Below are 13,519 nucleotides of genomic sequence, written 5' to 3'. Positions count from 1 at the left end.
AAATGCAATGTTGCCACGTTAAAATGGTAATGCATTAATCCATTGAGCTGACTTGCCCTTTTTATTCCCGTCTCCTTAACAGATTGCTGCGGGTGTGCGGACTAGTTGCGTTTTGCTGCTTCGGCGCTTAACCAAGTTTTTTTAGCACTGTGATTTTTCTGGCTTCTGTCTCCTCAAGTTCACCTTTTCCAGTCTTTAGTTGAAGAAACGAGCCTAGAGGAGACAAGCCACCCTACGAGGGGGTTCCCTTAGGGATCGGCCCTGGGCCGGGCCCCTCCATTCCAACATCTTTTTTTTTTTTAACATCACCTTAACATCACCCTGGAGAAGCTTCATTTAAGAAGGTAATTGTAGCATAATGGAACCAAGTGAAAACAGTTTTTTTGAATTTCTTCTTACGCAAGTCCTCAATTTCTGGGGGGGGGGGGGGGGGGCAACTTGGTTAGGACGGCTTTTCTTTCCTGGACTGTGCTTTCTCATTATCAAAAGGGAATAACGGCCAGCAAGAAAAGCTTTAGACATCTGACAGGGGTATTGGGCAGGAACTCCCTTTCTCAGGGGGTATTTTTAAGGGGTAATTCTCCTGCCTGGGTATCCGCTTCAGCTCTATAGTGTGGCTGCCGAAATTCGCTGGCTCGCCAAAAATTACAATATAATTGTACATAGAACAACAGTAATTGGGAAGTGCTTAACGTGATGTTTTTCTTTTTTTTCCAGCGATGCGATGAACAAAGTGTTCACGTTTGAGCGTTTTTTTCCCTTGCCTTTGGCAAGGTAAGGATTTTATTTCAACATATTTTTTCATTCTGTGGGAAACTTCATGTGAGGGACAATTTGTCCTCCCAACTCAGTTACTGATGATCCTGCATAAACACTTGTTCTGTTGGGGGCCCATGAAAGCGAACACCAAACATATTAACATATTTTTATATTACATATTTCTTTAATGGGTCTAGAGATCTACTAACCTAGAGGGATTTGTGGGAAAGAAGCCCGCAATGTGACAATGTATAGTTATCTCTGATTTCCCACAAAAGATAAGATTTTGGAATAATTCATAGACATATTTACCCCCGCCCTGAAGCTAAATACCATAGGCAAAAAACCCAATGCCCCTGCCCCCGTATGTCAATATGCAGATGCCTGGGCTTGCCCCTTCTTAATATTTTGTACTGGTCTGAGGTGTAAAATATCTTAGCCACCGGAGAAAATGCCCTGTTACCCCCTGGAAGCCTAAACCCCAGAAATGTGGTGGGTGCTTTAGGTCTTCTCTTTCCATAAAGTAATGTCAACTTTTGTTTCAACTCACGGTCGGAGGAGCCCACGGAGGAGCCCCAGGAATTTATGTCTGCCTGGTGAAGTAGTAAAAAGGGTATCGGTATCATAGATTCCTTTATATCATTTAGCTTTCTTCCTAAATGTTGTGTTGACTTTTAATTAAACCAGAATTTAAACCGATTTCAATATGAACTGTTTTGCAAACAGACACCTATTAGCAATGAAACCCCGTAACCCATATAACTTTTGTGATAAATAACTGTTAATTCCATCCACATATGAATAGGTAATACAATAGTTCTAGACTGTCCCTCCCCACCAATTTAGAAGACATCCATGGCTATGGGATCAATTTTTCCCTCTCCTTTACCAAGGTACCATCGGTTGGATCCTGGCAAATCAGCCGTTGCCCCACGTGAGTAGCAAATACTTCAATAATAAAACACCAGTCCTGAATATTAACCATAATCATTATATTCCGTTCTCTTTCTAAAAGTGAGTTGATTTGAATAACTTGACTTTTCATCTCTTAAACCAGGAACCCACCAGAAATCCCTGGCAAAAACTTGCCAGATAAGTAGTAAAAAATAAACATACAAATAACAATGAGGTGGTTTGGGTTTTGGAACTTGTGAATTTGAATTTGTATTGTCATAGGTCCCTTTTTACATACTAAACCATATAACAGAGTTATAGTAAACTGATCAGGGTAACTTTTTTTCTGCTTAAGGAGGAAGAAACCAGAAGCACAAAATGGAGGCCGGCTATAGAACAACTGCCGGTAGCATAAAGAGGGGGAGAAGTAGGGGCAAATAAAATCAACTCTATAATTTAACGGGTAGGCGTATATTACTTGCTTTATTACAAGCGATGCAAAAATCACTCTATTAAGAGTATAGATCATTTCTCTTACCTTTCTCTTTAATATTCAGGAGAAACTCCAGAAACTGCTTGGTTCTGACTTCCTAGTACAACTTACCCAATAGTCCATCATCATTCCTCATTCTCACTGGGTTTATAGTTAGTGTGTAACTGTCACTGTGTCCCTTTCCCTTCTCTGCACTGCTGTTTTCGACTCCTGATACAACTCCCCAATATCCTTTCATTTCATTATTCTCACCCTGGGTTTTATAGTTATGTTGTAACTTGTAACTATGTCTGTCTGTCTGCTCCCTTTCTGTTCTCTGCAGTGCTGGTTCTACTCCTGATGAAACTCCCCAATATCCATTCAGTTCCTCATTCTCAACCTGTCCCGTTCTGTTCTCTGCACTGCTGGTTCTGACTCCTGATAACAACTCCCGATTCTCACCTGCCCCGTTTTGCTTCTCTGCACTGCTGGTTTGACTCCCTGATAAACTCCCGAATATCTATTCATTCCTCATCTCACTGGGTTTATAGTTATGTGTAACTGTCACTATGTCCGTCCCATTTCCCTTCTCTGCACTGCTGGTTTCGGACTCCTGATACAACGCCCAATATCCATTCAGTCCTCTTTCTCACAAGTTTATATATGTGTAACTGTCCTGTGTCTGTCTGTCCCTTTCCGTTTCTCTGCACTGCTGGATCTGACTCCTGATACAACTCCCAATATCCATTCATTCCTCATTCTCACTGGGTTATAGTTATGCGTAACTGTCACTGTGTCTGTCTGTCCCTTTCCCTTCTCTGCACTGCTGGTTCTGACTCCTGATACAACTCCCCAATATCTTTTCATTCCTCATTCTCACATGGTTTTATAGTTATGTGTAACTGTCACTGTGTCTGTCCTGTCCCTTTTCCCCAAGAAAAACTTGCGCCAGGGTTTTTCTTTGGGGGGACTTCTGATACAACTTCCCAATATCATTCAGTCCTCATTCTCACTGGGTTTATGTTATTTGTAACTCGTCACCGTGTCTGTCTGTCCCGTTCCTTCTCTGACTGCTGGTTCTGACACCTGATACAACTCCAATACCGATTAATTCCTCATTCTCACTGGGTTTACAGTTATGTGTAACTTACACTGTTGTTTGTCTGTCCCTTTCTCCTCTCTGCACTGCTGGTTCCGACTCCTGAAAATCTCCCCAATCATTCAATAGTACTCATTCTCACTGGGTTTATAGTACTTGCTGTCCTTCCCTTTCCCTTCCGGAACTGCAGGTTCTGATTCTGATACAACTCGCCCAATATCATTCAGTACTCATTCTCACTGGTTTATAGTTATGTGTAACTGTCACTGTGTCTGTCTGTCCCTTTCCTTCTCTCGCACTGCTGGTTCTGACTCCTGATACAACTTCCCAATATCATTCATTCTCTCATTCTCACTGGGTTTATTGTTATGTGTAACTGTCACTTGTGTCTGTCCATTTCCCTTCTCTGCACTGCTGGTTCTGACTCCTGATACAACTCCCCGATATCATTCATTCCTCATTCTCACTGCGGTTTATAGTTTATGTGTAACTGTCACTGTGTTCCTTTCCCTTCTCTGCACTGCTGGTTCTGACTCCTGATAACAACTCCCCAATATCGTTCATTCTTATCTCACCTGGTTTATAGTTATGTGTAATTGCACTATGTCTGTCCTTTCCCTTCTCTGCACTGCTGGTTCTGACTCCTGATACAATCCCCAATATCCATTCATTCCTCATTCTTCACTAGGTTTTATAGTTATGTGAAACTGTCACTGTGTCTGTCTGTCCCTTTCCCTTCTCTGCACTGCTGGTTCTGACTCCTGATACAACTTCCCAATATCCATTTATTCCTCATTCTCACTGGTTTATAGTTATGTGTAACTGTCACTGTGTCTGTCATTTCCCTTCTCTGCACTGCTGGTTCTGACTCCTGATACAACTCCCCAAAAATCCATTCATTCCTCATCTTCAGTGGGTTTATAGTTTGTGTAACTGTCACTGTGTCCCTTTCACTTCTCTGCACTGATGGTTCTGACTCCTGATACAACCCCAAATATCGATTCAGTCCTAATTCTCACTGGGTTTATAGTTAACTGTAACTGTCACTGTTTTTTGTCTGTTGCTTTCTCTTCTCTTCTCTGTGTTTCCCTTTCTGTTCTCTGCACTGCTGCGTTCTGACTCCTGATGCAACTCCCCAATATCCATTCATTCCTCATTCTCACCTGTCCCGTTCTGTTCTCTGCACTGCTGGTTCTGACTCCTGATACAACTCCCGAATTCTCACCTTATTCTCACCTGTCCCGTTCTGTTCTCTGCACTGCTGGTTCTGACTTCCCTGATACAACTCCCGAATTCTCACCTCCGTTCATTTCTTATTCTCACCTGGTTTATAGTTATGTGTAATTGTCAATGTCTGTCTGTTCTGTTCGTGACTTCCTGCTGATGCAACTCCCAATATCCATTCATTCCTCATTCTCACCTGTCCCGTTCTGTTCTCTGCACTGCTGGTTCTGACTCCTGATTACAACTCCCGAATTCTCACCTCATTCTCACCTGTCCCGTTCTGTTCTCTGCACTGCTGGTTTTGACTCCTGATAAACTCCCGAATATCTATTCATTCCTCATTCTGACTGGGTTAATAGTTATGTGTAACTGTCACTGTGTTTGTCTGTCCCTTTCAATTCTCTGCACTGCTGGTTCCGACTCCTATAGAACTTCCCATATTCATTCATTCCTCATTTCTCACTGGATTTATAGTTATGTGTAACTGTCACTGTGTTTGTCTATCCCTTTCAATTTCTGCATGCTGTTCTGACCCTGATACAACTACCCAATATCCATTCATTCCTCATTCTCACTGGGTTTATAGTTTATGTTGTAACTGTCACTGTGTTGTCTGCCTTTCCCTTCTCTGCACTGCTGGTTTCTGGACTCCGATTTAAAAACTCCCAAACCATAATTCCTGATTCTCACTGAGGTTTATAGTTATGTGTAACTGTCACTGTGTTGTCTGTCCCCTTTCCTTTCTGCAACTGCGTGTTCTGACTCCTGATACAACTCCCCAATATCAATTTATTCCTCATTCTCACTGAGGTTTATAGTTATGTGTAACTTCACTGTGTTCTGTCTGTCCCTTCTCTTCTCGCAACTGCTGGTTCCGACTCCTGAAACAACTCCCAATATCAATTCAGTCTCATTCTCACTGGTTTATTAGTTATGTTGTAACTGTCACTGTGTTCTGCTGTCCCTTTCTCTTCTCTCACTGCTGGTTCTGACTCCTGATACAACTCCCCAATATTCCTTCATCTCTTATTCTCACTGGGTTTTTAGTTATGTGTAACTGTACTGATGTCTCTGTCTGTCCCTTCTCTTCTCTGCACTGCTGGTTCTGACTCCTGATGACAACTCCCAATATCCATTCATCCTCATTCTCACTGCGTTTTAGTTATTATATTGTCATTATTCTGTCAGTCTGTTCCGTTTCTGTTCTCTGCACTGACTGGTTCTGACTTCTGATACAACTCACCAATATCCATTCATTCCTCATTTCACTGAAGTTTTATAGTTATGTGTAACTGTCACTGATGTCTGTCTTCCCTTTCCTTCTTCTGCACTGCTGGTTCGACTCCTGATACAACTCCCAATATCCATTCATCCTCTTCTCACGGTTTATAGTTATGTGTAACTGTCACTGTGTCTGTCTGTCCCTTTCCCTTCTCTGCACTGCTGGTCTGACTCCTGATACAACTCCCATATCCATTCATCCTCATTCTCACTGGGTTTATAGTATGCGTAAACTCGTCACTGTGTCTGTCTCTGTCCCTTTCCTTCTCTGCACTGCTGGTTTGACTCCTGATAACTCCCCAAATCCTATTCATTCCTCATTCTCACTGCGGTTTATTAGTTATGTAATTTCAGCTGTGTCTGTCCGTTTCGTTTCTCTGCACTGCTGCGTTCTGACTCTCTGATACAATCTCCCAAATATCTTTCATTCCTCATTCTCACTGGAAGTTTTAGTTATGTGTAATGTCACCTGCTGTCTGTCTGTTCCCTTTCTCCTTCTTGCACTGCTGGTTCTGACTCCTGATACAACTCCCAATATCCATTCATTCCTCATTCTCACTGGGTTTATAGTTATGTGTAACTGTCACTGTATCTGTCTGTCCCTTTCCTTTCTCTGCACTGCTGCGTTCTGACTCCTGATACAACTTCCCCAATAATCCGATTCATTCCTCTCATTCTCACTGGGTTTATAGTTACAGTATGTTACTAGCCCATCTAAGAGCCAACAAAGCCCATATAAACCTCACTCATCAAAAGTGGTACACTAGGGTATATTTATCATGCTGTGTAAAAAAGGTGAGTAAAAACATCACCCGGTGAATATAGCAGCCAATCAGATGACTTTTGATTTGGTTTTCTAGCTGTTGAAATCTAAATTGCTTATTCGTTGCCCTGGGTACCATCACCGGTTAATGCTTTACTCCACTTTTTACACAGCGATGATAAATATACCCCCTTAACCTTTAACAGCCAGCCGCCTTGCATTGTGATGTCCATGTGATGTCAATGTGATGAGAGCTGCCTTCACCCTAGGAAAGTGACAGTTGTACAGTCCGTTGGTTGCCATTGGGGAGAGGTAGCGTGCATCTCTCTCGTGATAGATGTTTTGCCTATAAAACCCTTATTTTAGCTAAAAAGAGGGGCAATGAGTTGGTGACTCCCCCCCCCCAGACTAGGGGATGCTGCTCCTGTCACTGGGTTTTAGTGAATTTGCAGAGAGAATTTCCACTAAAATGTGACTTGTTGTTCCCAGTTACGTGACCAGGCTTCCTGAAGCAGTTTCGCCCCTCTGCCCCGGGGTATCTGCCCTTGCCACTTATGTAACCAACCCTGGGTACACAATAATTACATACAATGTATGTACTGCACATCTAAGGCAAATAAAGCCCATAAAAGAATTGTCATATGATGAGAGCTGCCTTCACTCTAGATAGTTGACAGTTGTAGAGGTCCGTTTGGTTGCCATTGTGTGAGAGGTAAGCAAAGCACTCTCCGTGTAGTAGAATCGTATTTGCCTAAAAAAACCCTTATTTTAGCTTAAAAAAGATGGGGCAAATAGTTGGGTGACTAATTCCCCCCCCCAGACTTAGGAGGATTTGCTCCTGTCAACGACTTTAGTGAATTTGGAGAATATTGCAGGCGCCTTTTCCTCCTAGCGCTGCGTGGCGAGACACAGGGACCCCAGGGTTGGGCAGTACTGACAGGCTGCTTAAGAGTTTTGCCCCTCTGCCCCGGGATCTTGCCTGCCCTTATGTACCAACCTTAATGGTAACTGAATGTATTGCACTTACCATGGACACCAGGGCCTGCATCTGTCTGTCTGTCCCTTTCCCTTCTGCACTGCTGGTTCTGACTCCTGATACAACTCCCCAATATCTATTCATTCCTCATTCTCACTGGGTTTATAGTTATGTGTAACTGTCACTGTGTCTGTCTGTCCCTTTCCAGAACTGCAGGTTCTGACTTCTGATACAACTTCCCAATATCGATTCAGTCCTCATTCTCACTGGGTTTATAGTTATTTGTAACTGTCACCGTGTCTGTCTGTCCCGTTCTCTTCTCTGTACTGCTGGTTCTGACACCTGATACAATTCCCAATATCCATTCATTCCTCATTCTCAGTGGGTTTATAGTTATGTGTAACTCTCACTGTGTCTGTCTGTCCCTTTCCCTTTCCGGAACTGCAGATTCTGACTCCTGATACAACTTCCCAATACCGATTAATTCCTCATTCTCACTGGGTTTACAGTTATGTGTAACTTACACTGTGTTTGTCTGTCCCTTTCTCTTCTCTGCACTGCTGGTTCCGACTCCTGAAATATCTCCCCAATATCAATTCAGTACTCATTCTCACTGGGTTTATAGTTATGTGTCCCTTTCCCTTTCCGGAACTGCAGGTTCTGACTTCTGATACAACTCCCCAATATCAATTCAGTACTCATTCTCACTGGGTTTATAGTTATGTGTAACTGTCACTGTGTCTGTCTGTCCCTTTCCCTTCTCTGCACTGCTGGTTCTGACTCCTGATACAACTTCCCAATATCCATTCATTCCTCATTCTCACTGGGTTTATTGTTATGTGTAACTGTCACTGTGTCTGTCCATTTCCCTTCTCTGCACTGCTGGTTCTGACTCCTGATACAACTCCCCGATATCCATTCATTCCTCATTCTCACTGGGTTTATAGTTATGTGTAACTGTCACTGTGTCCCTTTCCCTTCTCTGCACTGCTGGTTCTGACTCCTGATACAACTCCCCAATATCCGTTCATTTCTTATTCTCACCTGGTTTATAGTTATGTGTAATTGTCACTATGTCTGTCCATTTCCCTTCTCTGCACTGCTGGTTCTGACTCCTGATACAACTCCCCAATATCCATTCATTCCTCATTCTCACTAGGTTTATAGTTATGTGAAACTGTCACTGTGTCTGTCTGTCCCTTTCCCTTCTCTGCACTGCTGGTTCTGACTCCTGATACAACTTCCCAATATCCATTTATTCCTCATTCTCACTGGGTTTATAGTTATGTGTAACTGTCACTGTGTCTGTCCATTTCCCTTCTCTGCACTGCTGGTTCTGACTCCTGATACAACTCCCCAAAATCCATTCATTCCTCATTCTCAGTGGGTTTATAGTTATGTGTAACTGTCACTGTGTCCCTTTCACTTCTCTGCACTGATGGTTCTGACTCCTGATACAACCCCAAATATCGATTCAGTCCTAATTCTCACTGGGTTTATAGTTAACTGTAACTGTCACTGTTTTTGTCTGTTGCTTTCTCTTCTCTTCTCTGTGTTTCCCTTTCTGTTCTCTGCACTGCTGGTTCTGACTCCCTGATGGCAAACTCCCCAATATCCATTTCATTCCTCATTCCTCCACCTGTTCCCGTCTGTTCTCTGCACTGCCGTGAGGTTTCCTAGACTCCTGATACAACTCCCCGAATTCTCACCCTATTTTCTCACCTGTCCCGTTCTGTTCTCTGCACTGCTGGTTCTGACTCCTGATACAACTCCCGAAATTCATCACCTCCGTTCATTTCTTATTCTCACCTGGTTTATAGTTTGTGTAATTGTCACTATGTCTGTCCTGTCCCTTCTGTTCTGTGCACTGCTGGTTCTGACTCCTGATGCAATCTCCCAATATCCATTCATTCTCATTCTCACCTGTCCCGTTCTGTTCTCTGCACTGCTGGTTCTGACCTCCTGATACAACTCCCGAATTCCTCACCTCATTCTCACCTGTCCCGTTCTGTTCTCTGCACTGCTGGTTTTGACTCCTGATAAAACTCCCGAATATCTATTCATTCCTCATTCTGACTGGGTTAATAGTTATGTGTAACTGTCACTGTGTTTGTCTGTCCCTTTAATTCTCTGCACTGCTGGTTCCGACTCCTGATAGAACTTCCCAATATTCATTCATTCCTCATTCTCACTGGATTTATAGTTTATGTGTAACTGTCACTGTGTTTGTCTATCCCTTTCAATTAATGTATGACACCTGATACAACTTCCAAATATCCATTCATTCCTCATTCTCACTGGGTTTATAGTTATGTGTAACTGTCACTGTGTCCCTTTTCCTTCTCTGCACTGCTGGTTCTGACTCCTGATAAAACTCCCATATCGATTCAGTCCTAATTCTCACTGGGTTTATAGTTATGTGTAACAGTCACTATGTTTTGTCTGTCCCTTTCTCTTCTCTACACTGCTGGTTCTGACACCTGATACAACTTCCCAATATCCATTCATTCCTCATTCTCAATAGGTTTATGTTATGTGTAACTCTCACTGTGTCTGTCTGTCCCTTTCCGGAACTGCTGGTTCTGACTCCTGATACAACTACCCAATATCCATTTCATTCCTCATTCTCACTGGGTTTATAGTTATGTGTAACTGTCACTGTGTCCCTTTCCCTCTCTGCACTGCTGGTGTCTGACTCCTGATACAACTCCCCAATATCCGTTCATTTCTTATTCTCACCTGGTTTATAGTTATGTGTAATATTGTAACTATGTCTGTCTGTCTGTCCCCTTTCTGTTCTCTGCAGTGCTGGTTCTGACTCCTGATGAAACTCCCAATATCCATTCATTCCTCATTCTCACTCTGTCCCGTTCTGTTCTCTGCACTGCTGGTTCTGACTCCTGATACAACTCCCAGATTCTCACCTGTCCCGTTTTGTTCTCTGCACTGCTGGTTTTGACTCCTGATAAAACTCCCGAATATCTATTCATTCCTCATTCTCACTGGGTTTATAGTTATGTGTAACTGTCACTATGTCCGTCCATTTCCCTTCTCTGCACTGCTGGTTCGGACTCCTGATACAACGCCCCAATATCCATTCAGTCCTCTTTCTCACAAGTTTTATAGTTATGTGTAACTGTCCCTGTGTCTGTCTGTCCCTTTCCGTTCTCTGCACTGCTGGATCTGACTCCTGATACAACTCCCCAATATCCATTCATTCCTCATTCTCACTGGGTTTATAGTTATGCGTAACTGTCACTGTGTCTGTCTGTCCCTTTCCCTTCTCTGCACTGCTGGTTCTGACTCCTGATACAACTCCCCAATATCTATTCATTCCTCATTCTCACTGGGTTTATAGTTATGTGTAACTGTCACTGTGTCTGTCTGTCCCTTTCCCTTCTCTGCACTGCTGGTTCGGACTCTGATACAACGCCCCAATATCCATGTCAGTCCTCTTTTTAAAGTTTTATAGTTATATGTAACCGTTCCCTGTGTCTGTCTGTCCCTTTCCCCGTTCCTCTGGCACTGCTGGATCTGACTCCTGATACACTCCCTCTCCCCCACTCCCCATCCCTCTCCCATCTCTCACTGCGCTCTCACTCCTCCTAGCCCGCCTCCACCCCCGTCACTGTGTCTGTCTGTCCCTTTCCCCTTATTCTGCACTGGCTGGTTCTGACTCCTGATACAACTCCCCAATATCTATTCATTCCTTCATTCTCACTGGGTTTATAGTTATGGTAACTGTCACTGTGTCTGTCTGTCCCTTTCCAGAAACTGCAGGTTCTGACTTTGATACAACTTCCCAATATCGATTCAGTCCTCATTCTACATGGGTTTATAGTTATTTGTAACTGTCACGTGTCTGTCTGTCCCGTTCTCTTCTCTGTCTGCTGGTTCTGACACCTGATACAACTTCCCAATATCCATTCATTCCTCATTCTCAGTGGGTTTATAGTTATGTGTACTCTCACTGTGTCTGTCTGTCCCTTTCCCTTTCCGGAACTGCAGATTCTGACTCCTGATACAACTTCCCAATACCGATTAATTCCTCATTCTCACTGGGTTTTACAGTTAATGTGTAACTTACACTGTGTTTGTCTGTCCCTTTCTCTTCTCTGCACTGCTGGTTCCGACTCCTGAAATATCTCCCCAATATCAATTCAGTACTCATTCTCACTGGGTTTATAGTTATGTGTCCCTTTCCCTTTCCGGAACTGCAGGTTCTGACTTCTGATACAACTCCCAATATCAATTCAGTACTCATTCTCACTGGGTTTATAGTTATGTGTAACTGTCCACTGTGTCTGTCTGTCCCTTTCCCCTTTCTGCACTGCTGGTTCTGACTCCTGATACAACTTCCCAATATCCATTCATTCCTCATTCTCACTGGGTTTATTGTTATGTGTAACTGTCACTGTGTCTGTCATTTCCCTTCTCTGCACTGCTGGTTCTGACTCCTGATACAACTCCCCGATATCCATTCATTCCTCATTCTCACTGGGTTTATAGTTATGTGTAACTGTCACTGTGTCCCTTTCCCTTCTCTGCACTGCTGGTTCTGACTCCTGATACAACTCCCCAATATCCGTTCATTTCTTATTCTCACCTGGTTTATAGTTATGTGTAATTGTCACTATGTCTGTCTGTCTGTCCCTTTCTGTTCTCTGCACTGCTGGTTCTGACTCCTGATACAACTTCCCAATATCCATTTATTCCTCATTCTCACTGGGTTTATAGTTATGTGTAACTGTCACTGTGTCTGTCCATTTCCCTTCTCTGCACTGCTGGTTCTGACTCCTGATACAACTCCCCAAAATCCATTCATTCCTCATTCTCAGTGGGTTTATAGTTATGTGTAACTGTCACTGTGTCCCTTTCACTTCTCTGCACTGATGGTTCTGACTCCTGATACAACCCCCAAATATCGATTCAGTCCTAATTCTCACTGGGTTTATAGTTAACTGTAACTGTCACTGTTTTTGTCTGTTGCTTTCTCTTCTCTTCTCTGTGTTTCCCTTTCTGTTCTCTGCACTGCTGGTTCTGACTCCTGATGCAACTCCCCAATATCCATTCATTCCTCATTCTCACCTGTCCCGTTCTGTTCTCTGCACTGCTGGTTCTGACTCCTGATACAACTCCCGAATTCTCACCTTATTCTCACCTGTCCCGTTCTGTTCTCTGCACTGCTGGTTCTGACTCCTGATACAACTCCCGAATTCTCACCTCCGTTCAATTTCTTATTCTCACCTGGTTTATAGTTATGTGTAATTGTCACTATGTCTGTCTGTCCCTTTCTGTTCTGTGCACTGCTGGTTCTGACTCCTGATGCAACTCCCCAATATCCATTCATTCCTCATTGCTCACCCTGTCCCGTTCTGTTCTCTGCACTGCTGGTGTCTGACTCCTGATACAACTGCCCGAATTCTCACCTCATTCTCACCTGTCCCCGTTCTGTTCTCTGCACTGCTGTTTTGACTCCTGATAAAACCTCCCCGAATATCTATTCATTCCCTCATTCTGAACTGGGGTTAATAGTTATGTGTAACTGTCACTGTGTCTTGTCTGTCCCTTTCAATTCTCTGCACTGCTGGTTCCGACTCCTGATAGAACTCCCAATATTCATTCATTCCTCATTCTCACTGGATTTATAGTTATGTGTAACTGTCACTGTGTTGTCTATCCCTTTCAATTATGTATGACAACCTGATACAACTTCCAATATCCATTCATTCCTCATTCTACTGGGTTTATAGTTATGGGTAACTGTCAGCTGTGTCCCTTTCCCTTCTCTGCACTGCTGGTTCTGACTCCTGATAAAACTCCCCAATATCGATTCAGTCCTAATTCTCACTGGGTTTATAGTTATGTGTAACAGTCACTATGTTTGTCTGTCCCTTTCTCTTCTCTACACTGCTGGTTCTGACACCTGATACAACTTCCCAATATCCATTCATTCCTCATTCTCACTAGGTTTATAGTTATGTGTAACTCTCACTGTGTCTGTCTGTCCCTTTCCGGAACTGCTGGTTCTGACTCCTGATACAACTACCC

This window comes from Xenopus tropicalis, chromosome 6, assembly GCF_000004195.4.
Source record: "Xenopus tropicalis strain Nigerian chromosome 6, UCB_Xtro_10.0, whole genome shotgun sequence".
NCBI classification, from domain to species: Eukaryota; Metazoa; Chordata; class Amphibia; order Anura; family Pipidae; genus Xenopus; species Xenopus tropicalis.
This window is presented reverse-complemented; position numbering follows the sequence as displayed.